This window comes from Panthera pardus, unplaced genomic scaffold (genome assembly GCF_024362965.1).
Source record: "Panthera pardus isolate Hobbes unplaced genomic scaffold, ASM2436296v1 HiC_scaffold_12, whole genome shotgun sequence".
In the NCBI taxonomy this organism is placed as follows: domain Eukaryota; kingdom Metazoa; phylum Chordata; class Mammalia; order Carnivora; family Felidae; genus Panthera; species Panthera pardus.
This window is the reverse complement of record NW_026526677.1, coordinates 21,442,961-21,457,992: the sequence shown is the minus strand read 5'-3', so window position 1 is coordinate 21,457,992 and position 15,032 is coordinate 21,442,961. Positions and strand designations below refer to the sequence as shown.

At 36.2% G+C, this 15,032-nt stretch overlaps 1 protein-coding gene across 6 annotated transcripts in view; it reads right to left on the bottom strand.

Moving 5' to 3' along the window:
* Nucleotides 1–15,032, bottom strand: part of LRRC4C (leucine rich repeat containing 4C) — a 1,200,301-nt gene that overhangs the window by 956,117 nt on the left and 229,152 nt on the right. The window lies entirely within an intron of this gene.

Sequence of the window (15,032 nt, the reverse complement as noted above, 5' to 3'; positions counted from 1 at the left end):
GGAGGGGCTACTCTTTCCTAATTTGTTTCTTAAAAGCCTCCTGGAGTCTAGCGCTTACATTTGCTAGAACCTCTTGTGCTGCCCCCAAAATACAGTGGGAAATTGGAGGGCAAAGACACTCACCACTGTGAATGTCTCCAATGTTCTTTTATCAATCCCAGTGTGTGAGCTTCTGGTGTTTTTTCCTGGTTTGATCAACATACTTGTTGTTCTTAAGAAGCTCATTATGTGAAAGAGAATGAGACTCTGTATTAAATGAATACAATTAATAGAATGAGATGCTATGGAAAAAAATAAAGTACGTGCCATGTCCAGAGGAAATCATCCATTTCCTTACATGATACATTCAACTCTCTTGGAAGTGTTGGCTAGAAGCCAATCCTAAGGCCCTGACCATTTCCCTCACCAAAAGAAGAGGAATGGCTCTATTGTATAAGATCAGTTCACCTGTACCATCTATTCTTGAAAGGTAAGAGGCAGGTTCTAGTCCTATATGCAATTAACTGGTTCTGTGCCCATACCTCTGACCATGTGCCCCAGGGTCCAGTTTTAGGGGCATGACAGTAAGTCTGATTTGACCTTATACACAACACTATTTCTCAGTACAACTTTCCTGACAATGACATTGATACTTGAAAGCCTGAGGAAGTCAAAACTTCCTTGTCCATTTTTAATAGGTTCTGAACTTGAAAGAGACATTTAATTCAATGTCTCTTTTAAATTTCATTTTTTAAAATTCAGAACTGAATTTGAATCCCAATTGATACCGGGAAGATTGAATTCCATCGTGAAATGTCAGTTGCACTCATTTCTCCATGGCCAAATCTATCTCATTGGGTTGTGTGAACATTAACTGAGATGATGCAAAGTAAGTATTCATAAGTCTGCTTGTGTGATAGGAATAAGGAGAAGACATAAAAAGAAGTCCAAAGATCCTTGAGAGACTGATTAATGGAAGGGGGTTGATAATAGAAACTTTTAGCATTTTTCTCAGTTATTTAAAAACAGGAAATATGATTAAAAGTCGAGCAAATGATTAAAAATATTTTTTGAAAACTTCTCTAAAACTTTGACACCACTATTCAGAACCAAGTGTTTGAGTATTCCAGCAATACCAGAGGAAGTAATAAATCATGGTGGAAGTAAAACCTCAGTCAATGCCACTCCCCTCCAGAGGACATTGCTCTCCATGTGTCATTTAAAATGCAATTCCCTTTGAATGGGCACTGGTTCTATTACCAGACATGACTGCTTTTACTACTAGCAGTGGTTTAATGATTTTATGTCATCACAATAATAGAAACATGACATTCAACTGTGACTATAGCTTGTATGAGTCTATTTTTGGAAAGCTGATTTTTTAGAGGACATGGAAATGTGCAGTTTTGGTTCCTGTTTATTTCCCAAAAGGCTTAGCCAGTAACTTTCGCACATCATCCCCTCTGTGTACCTTTCATGATTTTCTGAAATGAGTGTGGTCATTTGAAGTCTCAAACAATGATTGTTCCACATACAGAAAGCCTCCTTTAAAGAAGAATTGGGTCTGAATCCAATATTTCCATCCTGTGAAACATCCCTCATGGAGGATTTCCATGCCTGAGTCTCACTCTCGATCGGAAGAAGCACACAAACAACAACAACAAAATAACAAAAATGCCACATTCAACTTCCTCTAATCTCAGAACAAGTGATTCTCACTTGCTTAAGGCCAACTCTTCCATCTTGGGTTCTTGATCCCAACCCCTCCTGTCCCTTCTAGGACTTTGATCCATCAGTGTTCTACCTTTGTTCCTATTTTTTCACATTTCCCCCCTCTACTGGGTTTCTCCTTTCAGCCTGTTAACATGCCAAAATCCTTACCAGCATCACACACACATCACACACACACACACACACACACACACACACACACACACACACACACCCTCTGTTTATCTCTAGTCACTGACCTATTTTCCTCCACGACCAAACTATTTAAAATAGTTCACATTTGCAGTCTCCAAGTTTAAATCTGTTTTTTTTTCTCTTGCTTCTATAAATAAGTATATGATTTTGCCTTGCCTCCTTGTTTCAAACAATATGCTGCAAGCATTTTCTTATCTGTCTTCTCTCCTCTTCAACCCATGCCTGCAGTCTTCCGTTCTCACCGATCCCCCCCAGACTTCTCAGAGAAACTTCATCAATGACCTTGTAAGAGTCATTGTTAATGTAAGTAAGGTTAATATCAGTAATTTGAACATTTTGCTTAGGTATATAACAGATAATACTTCCTTTTTTGTTTAAAAACTCTCTTCTCCTTTGGTTTTATGCTGCTGCTGCTGCCTCTTTATTCCCACCAAATTGCCATACATCAGATGCATTGTTTTCTCCAAGTACTACGCCATACACTTTTACATTCTTAAAACAACCCCGGAAGGTAGAGAATATTGTATTATTATACACATTTAAAAATTAAGCAAGTGCAACCTTAACAGGTTGAAGAACTTCACCCGAGTTACACAGTAAATGAAAGATATGGAGTAAGAACAGTTTTATCTGATACCAATATACATTTTTGAAACTTGTAACATAATACATAAAACAAAGGATAACGAATACACCAAATAATTATAAGCAACAAATCTCACCAATCCACAGACTTAAATGATATTAATTATTTTGCTTTATTGGATTATTTCCCCCCCCAGGATTGATATACTGTTAGAAAGAATAGAAGACCACTTTGCAATCATCCCCAATTTTACTCTTTCCTCACAGAGAAAATGATTCTCTAGTTCGTCTACCCCTCATGTCCACATTTTTATCCTATTATATTGACACAGTCTTCTTTATTCCTCCCCTTTTTCCTTTTGTCTAGATGCTACATATCCTTTTCCTTTTCTGTTAGTGTTCACTCATAAAATCTAAACATACATACACTCATAAAATCTTAAACATTTACCAATAATCAGTATGTCTTATCTTCTCTCAAATTGAATAGGGTTCATACTAAATTTCTTTCTATAACATACCACATTGTCTTGTTTGTGCCTTGTAAAATACCTTTTTTAAAATGACCAAGAAATTAGATGTGTCATCCATCATCCATCATCCATGTTACTTTTACAGTCCAAGTTTGCTTCCATTTACCTATATGTTTATCAAAATAGTTCCTCAATATCCTATCTTTATTTTGGAAAGAATGGGTTCAATTTGCTCTTAATCATTTTTTTTTTCAGTGAGAGTATGAATGTTTAGCTCTCACAGTATGCTTTAGGGAGCATTTAAAATAATTTTTTAATCCACTCCTGAATTATACTTTGGTTGAGTGTAGAATTCTATCTTAACATTTGCTTTTCATCCACCATTTAAAGTTATCATTCTACTATGTTTCTTGTCCCCATATAACTGGAACAACTTCTGTAACCCTAATTTTCAGTCCTTTGATTGTAATAGATATTTCATCTTTGATTGCTTCCAAGATTTTTTGTTTGTGTGAGTTCTGAAGTTTCATTGCAATATATATAGGTGTAGATTTGTTTTAAATCATCCTGTCAAGGACATGGTATACTCAGTCATTCTGAAGACTGGTATCCTTTTTCAGTCTGGGAAAATACTGAGCCATCATGTCTTTCATTTCTCTCTATTCTCCTCTTCTGGAAATTCTCTTGTGTATTTTCTATAGTATGCTATCTTTGTACCTCTGCTGCATGTCTGGCTAATTTATTCAGGTCTATTTCCAAGTTACTAATGCTTATCTACACTTACCTACATCTTTCCCGATGTGTTTGCTCAAATCTCCACATCAAACAACTCAAATTCTCCACAGCTCAAGATTGAGGTCCTTCTCTGGGTCTGATATCTATGCTTATTTTTTTTTTCTTTCATCTATTTAAATGTTTACACCTGTATTTTCAGGTCTCCTCAAGATAGTTCCATTATCTCTAGTTCTAACTTGTGAATTCTGTGTGTTGCATTTTCTGAGTTTTTTTTTTGTTTTTTTTTTTTTTTACTATGAGCTTATTATGACTTTAATATTTGACTCTTAAGTCATCTTCCTGGGGGTTATGAACTGCATTCTCTCCACATCTCTGAAGAGATAATTAAGGTTAAATAAGGTCATAAGGTTGGGGCCCCAATCCAATGGGACCGGTGCCCTGACAGGAAGAGATACCAGGAATATGTGCACAGTGGAAACCTCATGTGAAGTGGCCATCTGTAAGCCAAAAAGAGAGGTCTCATCAGAAACCAAACCTACCAATGACATGATTGGATTGCCAGGCTCTAGAACTGAGAGAAAATAAATGTCTGTTGTTTAGGCCACCGAGGCTGTGGTCTTTTGTTATGGCAGCCTGAGCAGACTGATGCAGGGGTATTTCAGGAGCCCCATTTTGCAGCAACCCCCACTGAGTGCCAGTTCATATTCCTTTCTTTGTTGTGTCATTAGCCTCAGTGTGTTTATACTAGGAATTTTGTTATTTTCTCTACTTGCCATTCTTATACTATATAAGCAAGAGACATGTGGAACTCACAGGTTTGCTTAGAGCTATTTCATATTGCCAGTTTCCCCAAAATGACTCATTTTAACTTAATGGCTAGTGTTCAGAGTTTTCCTAGTCCTACTTTCAAGGACACAGCAGAATCACTCCCTGTCTCAAACCTTTTAGCAGGTAATATACGTCCAATCTCCTTGTGTATGGAGCCTGTGGCCTGAGCTACTCTCTGAGGGTACTAAGTGTCAGACCCAGCATTTAGGGGCTGTCTCCCAGTTCTGGTAACTCTGTAAGAATAGGGACCTCTGATTATTGCTATTGCTTTGAATTATTCTTCTCTCTGGAATCTAAAGAGCCTTCTTTCTTCTTTACCCTGGGTAATATTTCAAAACTACTTCCTTCATAATTTAGCCAATTGGGAGTAGAAATTGAATTCTCCTGCATCACCTTCATTTCACATATTGACCAGAGACCCTTATGCCCTCATTATGCCATCTCGATTGTCCCCATCATACCTCTGACTACTTATTATAGAATGGAAATGTTATTTTCTCTTTCTCTGCTTGACAATTAAATATTAGTATTTTCAGAGGATCAGCCATCTCTTCTGACGATCTAGTTGAAAAAACCAGTCTACTGTCATTGTTACAAGTAGCTCATTTTTTAAAATTCTGATTTAGTATCTCGACTCCTACGCTCAGTGGAGAGGCAAATTCCATCCATTAACCCTCCATAGTATTTCCATTACACATCAGCTACCTTCAACCCTACTTCTTGCTAGACAGAGCAGCCTCTCAGGACTTTTAACTTGTACTGTAATTAATTAACATCCATGCCTCTAATCATTTTTGTTTTCATTTAGTTTTCTCTTGGCTGCTGGATGTATTTTTTCTCTATTAAAAAAATAACTAATACACCATATTTTATACCATGAATCTTTCCAATAGATTTATTTTGCCTATAAGATAACGTCTAAACTCTTCAGCTTGCAAAAGTGCATCTTGATCATTGAGTCTTTGACTACTGGTCTAGATTTACTATTAACAAGGCTCCATAACACCACTTTGAACTCCAGCTTAATTAAGGCATTTGTAATGTCACATTGCCATAACGTTGCTCAAGTTATTTCTTTCCCTGAAATGATTTCTCCTTGCCCACTCTTATCCCCTTCAGCTCTACATTACTTTCTAAAATCTTTCAGTCTTTTCTAGGGAAAATTGACAATATCCTCCTTTGTATCTCTGCCATAAATAGTCATTCTTCGTACTTATAATCTTAATTCCATTGTTATAATAATATGCGTGCCTCCTACTCTGAGACTGTGAGATCTTTTAAGACAGAGTTTCTCAACCTCAACGATAGTGATATATTAGGCCAGATAATTGTTTGTTGTGTGGCCTGTCTTGTGCATTGCAGTATATTGAACAGCTTCCCTAACCTGTAACCACTAGATATTAATCCAACCCACACCTCATCAGACAGGCCAACCAAAACTGTTTCCCAATGTTGTCAAATGTCCCCGGAGGGTAGAGGGATGTAATCATCCCTGACTCAGACCCAACACTTTAAGATAGGGACCATATTTCAAAAGTCCTGTGTCCAAGACCACCACCTACATTCTGGAAATATTAGTTGACTAAATGAGTGTATAATGAGAGATACGAGTATACGAGTGATATGAGTCTATGAGTGTATACATAGAGAGATCAAGTCTCTGTATAGAGATAGAGACACAGGGATTGAGATCTTCTCATTCTTTGGTATGTTAGTATAAGTTATACATTAACTAAAAAACATAAAATATTTAACTTTTGAATAATACTTTTGAGTAGTTCAGAGAACTAAAGTTTAAATAATACTAAAAGGATATGAGATTGACTATATGCATGTCATAGTGAAGGACTGAATGCCAACTAAGATACACATTCAAGTAAGAACAATTAGCAATTTTGTGAACTGGCTGCCAGTTCAAATTTATTTTGCCAAGGCTAATGTTTAGTTAAGTCAATTTCTGCCAATTATAAGAGCCTTCATTGAATGAGCTTATGTTTGAATTTCAACAACTCTGTATTTAACCTGAAGGAAATATAATCTCCTGGGCAATTGTCAAAACAAGTGACTGTTGACAATGAGTCCTGGAAATAAAAGCTAAATAAAAGACCAATCATATTTCTTAACTGTTCTTTTAGGCTTCAACAAATATTTAGAGAATACTTAGAATGTGCTAAATATTTGAAGGAAATAAAAAAAAAAATTTCAACATCTTTTTACTCGTACTAAAAGAAATAATTCCTGTGTTGCAAATAACCTAAAGAAGTGGAAACAAAAGGTTAAGAATGTTCAAGTAAAATAGCCATTCCTCTCTTTTGGAAAAATCAAGGAAAGAGTCATATAAAAGACATCATGAAATTTCAGCCTTAGGGGAAAAGGTTTATTAATATCAGACTTATTTATAATATTCTCTTCAAAAACTAGAAATGTCTTAACATTGAATATCAGCTACAAGTACTTTGATTTGAAAATTTTAGTTGTAAAAACCACAGTAGTATGTGTGTCTAAAAACACAGCAAAACTATGTGTTCTATATTTAAATGATAACTTTAGGAAATAGAATTTTGCATTCAGTTTGAGTTATGGGAGACTGATGTGTAAAATGAATTACATAAGGATCAAAGTCTGGAATAAAATAGACCACAATGTTAACTATTATTTCTGGATTGCAGGACTGGCAGGGTTGGGATGACCATTTTTTTAGACACCTCAGTATTTTTAATTTATCATCAATAGCTATTTATTATTTTATATATGTATAACTGATAAGCTAAACAAAGGTTTTGTTCTGTGACTCTATTCAGATCTGAGAATATAGAATGGCTTTCCTTTTCAAAATTTATCAAGCATTCATATCATTCTGACAGAAGTTTCAGATACCAGAGAAGAAAACACAATTTTGTACAATTTTATCTCTATACTTTCCTAAATGGTTGTAGATCGTGACTTAGTAAGCAAGTAAAATTAATAATAAATTGTTTCCATGTTGAAGTTGTTATAGTCTTCCTCCCTCCTTTAAAATTTACTTTTGAAAAACATTTTTAATGTTTATTTTTGAGAGAGCATGAGCGAGGTAGGGGTGGAGAGAGAGGGAGACACAGAATCCAAAGCAGACGCCAGGCTCTGAAGCGTCAGCACAGTGCCCGATGCAGGGCTCAAACTCACAAACCGCAAGATCATGACCTGAAGTTGGATGCTTAAACAACTGAGCCACCCAGGCGCCCCTAAAGTTGACTTCTTAAAAAGAACTTACTTCTCTATGTACCAACCAATATATATGCAAAATTGATTACAAACTAAGTAGATTTGTATTCAAAGTGGTTGAAAGGACACCAAATATCAAAAAACTTAAATTCCTCCTCTTCCAAGAAGACTAGTATTACTGGAGTCTATACTGATATCATCCTTATTTAGATGATTCATATCATCTCTCTCTTATATGGCAGTTAAATGTATAAATATTCTGCCTCCAAGTGAAGTGTTTTAAGTATTCAGGCGGAATCATTTATTCTTTTGATTCAATCCCCTTAGGCTGAATGCATTTTGAGGTACGATCTAAATTCAAATATTAACAAATGTGCAAATAGCCAGTGCCTGGTAAACAGTAGGTATTTACTAAATATTTGAAACAATGTATTTACAGAGAAAGAAAATTGGTTACAGAAATAACAAAACAATAAAAGGCAATAAAATAAACTTTGTGGTCTCAGCACAATTTGGAGTTATAACTACAGCAACATATTATAGACTTGATTTTATTTCTTTCTCCATGATTTAGACTTTCCCAAAAAATTTTCCCAAGGCTTTCATTGAAAATACATTTTTTTTAATTAGCTGGACTCCAGCCTTTCCAAACACACATCATGTCTAACATGCCCCTGACTCGAAACCAATATAATTGCTATTCTCTACAGCAACGATATTCCCCTGATTATTGCGTAGCCTGTCCTTACATTTACTCAGTTCCCTGCTCAAAGGTCAAAGGTTGCTGTCTATTAGTTTCTTGGAACCTTGAGCAACAATCTCCCTGAACCCACCTATAAAACAGATGGGTGACCTTGCAGGTTTGCTCAAAGAATGAATTAGGACAGTGGTTTCATGTAAAGCCCCTAACACTGATTCTCATTTGCTCTGCCATTATCATGCAAGAAATGTTACCCTTCACTGCCAAAGAAGATACTTCCAGTGAGGAAGGCAATGATTGCCTGAGAATATGAGAATGAAAGGGAGATTCACACTCACAAGTGCTTTCTTTATTTTTCCATTTGCTTTTTAGCTTTTGCACCATTTACATTATTTCTAAGATTAGATTTGGAGGCTAGGTGAAGACTTGAACTAGAAATAATAACCTCACAGCTGAATTTCTTCTTTATCCTTCAAAGATCTGCACCTGTTAGCTGGGCTTATTGATGTGTTGACTATATGCTATTTGCGGTTCCTGGAACACCCTCACATACTCTCCCCCTCAAAGGCCTTTGCACCTGCTGCTCCCTTTTCTTGTGGTGTTCTTCTCAGAAATACACATGGCTTGCTCATTCTTACCCTGGTGGTCTCTCATCCAAGGTCACCTTAATAAGGAGCCATCTCCTATGTCTCCCAACCCAGTGCTTTCTCTATCTCCCTTTCCCTTCTTTTTACACTTATCATTACAATCAGCTGAAATATTCCACAGTTTTTTAATTTTATTTTTGAGAGACATAGAAAGAGCAGGAGTGGGGCAGGTTCAGAGAGAGAATGAGACAGAATCCAAAGCAGACTGCAGGCTCTGAGCTGTAAGCACAGATAGAGCCCGACACGGGGCTTGAACTCATGAACTGAGATCATGACCTGAGCCAGAGGTGGATGCTTAACTGACTGAGCCACCCAGGTGCCCTGAAATAGTCCACATTTTTTAGCCTACATTTCACCCATGCACGCAGTACACAATAAGCTTCAAAAGGATAGAGACTTTGTTCATTGCTGTAACACCAGCTCCTAGAACAGTGCTGGAAACCTATGAGTGGTTTAATGACAATTTGTTGAATGAATGAATGAATGAATGAATGAAATGCTAGTTATGTACATAAAACTGGAAACAAAACCACATGTGACATAAACACCATCACTACTCCCAGAAGAATTTCCAGTATGGTCAAAGGTAAGATATTGAATGAGTTTACAAGCACGGATTCAAATACTCTAAATGACAGTCTGGTATCTCCAACTCAGTTTGTCGTCTCCCAGATATCCAGGGCTTGGCGTTGCTAGATGAAATGAAGGTGGGGGTGGAAGAATTAGTAGAAGAATTGAATGAAGGTACAGGTAAAAGGAAGGTAGAATTGCTTAAAAGTTTTTGACTATCTCAGCTATGGTCGGGGAAAAACAAAAACCAAAACTCTCTCCCCCAGCACATGATGTAAGGGAATACAGATCAACTCATTTATATGTAGGATGACAGGATATATAAATTAATGAGCAGAGAGCCTGTCAGTAAAGAAATAGAAGAGTTACAAACCCGTATTTTTCATGTATTAGCTGGGTGACATCAGCAAGGTATTTAAACTCATATATCAATGGATTCATTGGTAAAATGAAGATAAAATTAGAATTTACCTCATCATGTATCTGAAATAACAAAATGAGAAAATTTAGGTAATATATTTAGAACGGTTCTTTAGCAGATGTGAGCTATTAGTGCTATTATTTCGTAAATTATTATTTTTTAGATACCATCTGCTTAAAAAACAGATTTTAAGAGGGGCACCTGGGTGGCTCAGTCCATTAAGCAAACGGCTCTTGATTTCAGCTCAGGTTGTGATCTTGGTTCATGAGACTGAGCCCCACATGGCATAGAACGTGGTCCTGGCTCTATTTCTCTGGCTTCCCTATAGGTAGAAGTGGCTATTTAATTAAATTCTACTCAGTGGATTAGAGGTTGAATTTTCTAGATGTAACTTCTGGGAAACTACTTTGAAAAATGGGAATTAACTGCACGTAAATATGACTTTCACCTCTCAGCATACTCCTACCTTCTTCCTGGAACATGGGCTTCTCAGATGGAGTCTCACCGTCCACTAACCATGGACTAACCTCAAATATGGAAGCTCAGAACTGAGAATATCAGAGTAGAAAAGGAGAAAGAGCGTGCCTTTCGGATGATATCAAGGAACTGTCACATCAGCCTGAATTCCTACCCACTGATTGCTCTATAAGGGGAATTTGGCTAACTTTTGTTTAATCACTTCATGAATCTCTGCTTCTCCTGACCAAACAATGTCTTTAACTGAGAGAGGTGAGATAATTATCCTAAATAATAAAGAGTCAAAACCAATCTATTACATGTACAAATAACTAAGCTGTTAACTTTCCAACAGCCATTGAAAAGAAATGCAGTGAAAATGAAATTGGGAAAGATTACAAAATTCTCAACAATTAATAAAAAAAAAATCAAAGCTCAAGCTGATACACTGCTAAATTTATTACAGTCATCAGAATCCAAAAGAATCATTCAATGGGACTTTATATAGAGGGAGCACATGATATCCTGATTTGTATACTTTATACTTTTTTGAAGAAATAAATTAATCTTCATGAGTTTATTTCTTATAGTGACTTTGAAAAAAAATGTTAAATTTTATAGGACTGTGAAAACATTGTTTTCTAAATGTATTGTTTTCTGGATGTCTGACCCGATTTAGAAGGAGAAATAAAAGAATATGAAAGAAAGGACAGTTTGCCTGAATCTTATACCTTTCCCAAATAAATCAATCGAGGCTTCCTGCACATAGAATTAAATATCAATAATTTTGACATTAACATTGTTGTGAAGTCCCTGAAACACTACCATGACTTTAGTAAATAAAAGGTGACCATGTGTGCTCTAATTTGGTAGTGAAGTGACAACTGTGGCCATTCAGTTATACAAAATAAAGTGCTTGCTCAGAAAGAGGACTACCCATGTGTACCCCAATGTGAAGCCAAAGAGATTCTGCAGGTAAGACCAAGACATTTATTAGCCATCAGTTTGGAGTTTACTCAAATGCTTTAACAAATATTTAAATGAAAGTCAAAGAGATTAGCACCCCAAAGCAGGGAGAAGATTTTGGCCTATTTAATTTTGAGAGCATAAACTACTGTTTGCTAATCTTGATCACCACAAATAATTTTGATTAGGCTTATGTATGCCAACTTCATTACCTACTATTGTCAACTCAGAGAAGTACTGGGGTATCAATGCCCAGGTATGCAATACTAAAATGAGAAACAAGGAAATTTCAACTGTGCATTCAAATGATGCTCTGCTAGTTAAGAATGGGAGATTTTTGCAAGGGAAAGGAGATCTCTCTTAAATATGGAAAGCAAGGGAATTCAGAATAGAAAAGCTGACAGAGATAGGGCAGCCTTAATTTACATGTCAGCTATAATATCTGCCTTACAAGACTATTTACTTGGTAACTCAATGGCATTCCTTAAACTAGTTACCGTAGCAACTGCCACATGACACATCAGCCTCCAAGACACAGAAAATCTTTTGCAAGAAACAAAAGCACCATCAATATCTCAAAGGAACATTATTACCATTTTAAGGAATGCGGATGGTGTGAAGGAAAAGCCTTAGCCCTGATTCACTATAATTTTTTTTAATTTCTACATTCTACTAGAGTGTCAACAGTGCTTTCAATATTTTTTCTCTATTATTTATCACTTCATTGTCTTTTTTAAAAATGTTAACTACCTAAATATTAGCTTTCATTTGAAGCTGCTAGAAAGCCTCCCACAAATCAAACTCCAACCTACCTTCACAGAAATCTCTTCAAGGACTCTAGATGTAGTTCAGTTTTTCCTAAATGGTATTTCATGGATCACCAGTATCAGTCATTGTGATGCTTTCTTAAAACATGCCAATTTTTTGGTCCCAACCCAGACCAACTGAGTCAGAATATTTGGGGTGAGATACAAAAATGTGCATTTGTGGTAATGTAAATCCCTAATGTGTTCTTTATAAGACCCTATTTTCTTACCTCTGCTTCTTTGCTAATATACTTGCTCACCTTGTATACCCTACTTAACCCCAGGTGTACAAATACCACCAACAACTCATGGCTTAATGTAACTGTCACTCTTTCTCAAAAACAAAAGTCTATTTCTCACCAACAAATTACAACCTCTACTACTTTTTTACTTCTCTAATTTTTCTAATTCCTATTTTTTTTGAACAATGTATTTGATGTGTTAATATGCATGTAAGGGAAATTCTCTTTGCACTCTCATTGAATCGCACGTAGCTTTTTACTACAATTTAGCTAATGTATTACAATACTGCGATTAAGACATTTCATTCACTGCTTAGGCTCTTCTGAGCACAGAGACAATGCTTATTCGTTAATGTGTCCAAGTGCCTGAAACCATATAGATGTCAACGAATGTTTACTTAATTAGCCTATATTTAATAACACTTACAATAACCTGTCAAAAACTTACATAAGATTGTTGATCTCTAACTCATTCCAACCTCAAGAGAATTATGAACGGGTTACTATTAATCCTTCTATTTTACAGATGAGGAGACAGAGCCTGGGACATGTCATGCCATCTGCCTTAGATACACAACTAACAAACTACAGATCAAGATTTAAAAATTGGGCTGCGATAGGAACACAAACTTTAGCAACTAGGTACAGTGCCCCTTTTCCTTAAGAGACCATGAGTTAATAATGTTTAACTTCCTTCTTATGATCATGGGTTAGACTACAGATGTCAAAAATATAGATATGAAACAGGTGTGTCATGCCACAAAGGTTTAGTCTTAACCTCAACAAGTTAAATCAACATCCAGAACTTTCTCTCTTCTTATACCTCTTTACAATTATCATATAAAGATCCAGGGTTGGGTGTAAAAACAAAATAACTAGCACTCAACAAGCATGGTCTTGCACAAGCCAAATTGCTCCCTAAGCCATCTCCTAACCTATAAAATAGAACACTTGAACTGCATGATCACAATCTGTAAGATTGCTTACAGGGATAGAATTCTAGGGTTCAGAATGCCTCTTTCCCATATTACCTAGTTTTAGGTCTAGAGAGGTAATGTCTCCCCAACCTGCTGGACCATCCTAGAAAAGTCTTCCTTGCCTATCAGAATCTTCCCATATTTCTCTATTTCACTTAGAGCAATTGCTAAAATAGTGTTAATGGTCTACAAAAATTCACCTCTACTTCTCATCCCTCTCCCCTTTTCTCATACTCCATTCCAAAGAGAGTGGCCTTGCTGTTATGCTTTCAACTCAGAGCCTTTGAACTGGCTATTTATTCTACCCAGAATCTCTCCTCCTAGGTACAAACAAGGCCCCCTTTCATACTTCCTTCAAATGTTGTCCTCTTACTGAGACATACCCTGGGCATCCTGTTTAAAACTGCATATCCATACTCCATCCTATTGGCTATTTTTTCTTATAATTTTTCACATAATTAACTTCTTTTTTTTTCTTTTTCATCTGACTGCAATATGAGCTCCAAGATGAGGAGCTTTTTGTGTGTTTCATATCTTGATATATATGTAACAACAAGAATAGTACCTCACACAGAATGAGCCCTCAATATTTGTTAATGGAATGAATGAAAATTTATTCATCTATTCTTCATTTCATCCATTCATCCAAATAACTTTATTAATTGATGAATGTTAGGCATAATTCTGGTTGCCACAATCTTCTAGTTGCTGAAATTTTGAAACGTCAGAACCTCACACAATTCTGCCCATTCAGGCCACTAAAAATGTGCCCATATGAAAATGATATTTTCAATTAGTAAAGAGCAGGTTGCCTTAAAAGTGTGCCCTTGAAATCAGTCTTATGTTGGCACAAACAGCAAAGAAAAATGGAAAACTTTAGGTTTTTGTATATCATGAGATTTGCAGGCTATTAGGCTAAATTAGTCCCGGTTGCCTGAAGGATGTCTTAGGTAACTGCAGCTATCCCCAAGCATTACCGAATCTAATTCTTGATGCCATGCTTTGGGGAAAATATAAAGAAATCAGAGAAATGCAGAGAGCCCCTATCACAATGATAAAATGCATGAGTAGACCAGACTGTGAGAAAGATCAATCAAATTAGAAACATACAGCCTGAAAAACCACAGATCATTGAAGGGGAGGTTTCTTCTCTGCAAATATTAAAGGAGAGCAACAAAGAGAAAGAGGCTATTGTTCTAATTATGTAATGGAATACTGTTTTTAAAAGCATTTAGGTTTTATACGTATGAAAATCTGCATTAAGCAAGACTGTCTTTTCACTTCTAGGGAAAACCAGCATTAGAAACCAAAAAGGATATCCCCAAACCATCATTCTGCATACATGGATTTCGAATTGATGCTAGTAGGGATCATGAAGGACCCTCCAAAGGAATGATCTCATTGCTGAATAACTGGGGTATATAGCATTCAGTTTTTATTGGAAGATGGTTGGAGAAAAACATACCATAAAAATGTTCAAGTCTTTCAAATACCACAGTGAAACATGGGACTTTATTCTC